This window comes from Mastomys coucha, unplaced genomic scaffold (genome assembly GCF_008632895.1).
Source record: "Mastomys coucha isolate ucsf_1 unplaced genomic scaffold, UCSF_Mcou_1 pScaffold21, whole genome shotgun sequence".
Taxonomy (NCBI): Eukaryota; Metazoa; Chordata; class Mammalia; order Rodentia; family Muridae; genus Mastomys; species Mastomys coucha.
In genome coordinates this window covers 124,581,881-124,583,258 of record NW_022196904.1, presented here as the reverse complement: position 1 = coordinate 124,583,258, position 1,378 = coordinate 124,581,881, and the positions used below count along the sequence as shown (strand labels likewise).

Genomic DNA, 1,378 nt, shown 5'->3' with positions numbered 1-1,378 from the left:
ATCTGGGATGGAAATTGTGATGGAGATGCTCAGAATTAGGAAAGGGACTCCTCAGCAACTGAAGGCCTCTCTCTTGCTCTCAGTGTCCTTGCTGGGCTAGGTGGTCCAGGGTTTCTTACTCCTTGGAGGCCATGTAGGCCAGGAGGTCCACCACCCTGTTGCTGTAGCCTTATTCATTTTCATACCAGGAAACGAGTTTTACAAAATTGTCATTGAGAGAAATGCCAGCCCCAGCATCAAAGGTGGAGGAAGAGTGGGAGTTTCTGTTGAAGTTGCAGGAGACAACCTGGTCCTCACTGTGGCCCAGGGTGCCCTTCAGTGGGCCCTCAGATGCCTGTTTCACTACCTTCTTGATATCATCATACTTGACAAGATTCTCCAGGTGGCATGTCAGATCCACAACGGATACACTGGGGGTAGGAACACAGAGGCCATGCCAGTGAGCTTCCTGTTTAGCTCTGGGATGACCTTGCCCACAGCCTTCGCAGCACCAGTGGATGCAGGGATGATGTTCTTTCTGGGCAACCCTATGACCATCATGCCACAGCTTTTCAGAGGGATCATCCACAGTCTTATGAGTGGCAGTAATGGCATGGACTGTGGTCATGAGCCCTTCTATGATGCCAAAGTTGTCATGGATGACCTTGGCCGTGGGGGCTAAGCAGTTGGTGGTGCAGGATTTATTGCTGACAGTCTTGAGTGAGTTGTCACATTTCCAGTGCTTCACACTCATCACAAACATGGGAGCATCGGCAGAAGGGATGGAGATGATGACCCTTTTGGCCCCACCCTTCAAGTGGGTCCAGCCTTCTCCACGGTGGTGAAGACACTAATAGACTCCACAAGATACTCAGCACCAGCATCACCCCATTTGATGTTAGCGGGATCTTGCTCCTGGAAGATGGTGATGGGCTTCCCATTGATGACAAGCTTCCCATTCTCAGCCTTGACTGAGCCATTGAATTTGCCATGGGTGGAGTCATACTGGAACACATGTAGACCATGTAGTTGAGGTCAATGAAGGGGTTGTTGATGGCAACAATCTCCACTTTGCCAAGTGGAGAGCAGATGGCAGCCCTGATAACCAGGTGCCCAATATGGCCAAATCCGTTCACACTGACTTTCACCATCTTGTCTATGGGACGAGGCTGGCACTGCACAAGAAAATGTGTCTGTCGCTGGAACAGTGGGGAGCAGAGAGCCACATAGAGTTTTTGTTTTTGTTTTTAAATCAACTTTACTCTACACTTGAAGCCAGATATATTGGTTCCTAATGGGGTCATTATAATTCCCACTTGTTTTACTAGATAAGCAGACTAGTGTAAACATTAACAGGATGCTAAATGAGGCTTAGGGATCTTCTGTACACACACACACA

General features: G+C 48.8%; 1 pseudogene; it reads right to left on the bottom strand.

The window, feature by feature from the left end:
- Positions 1 to 169: 169 nt before the first annotated feature.
- LOC116100934 lies at positions 170 to 1,130 on the bottom strand (annotated as a pseudogene).
- Between the last annotated feature and the right edge of the window lie 248 nt (positions 1,131 to 1,378).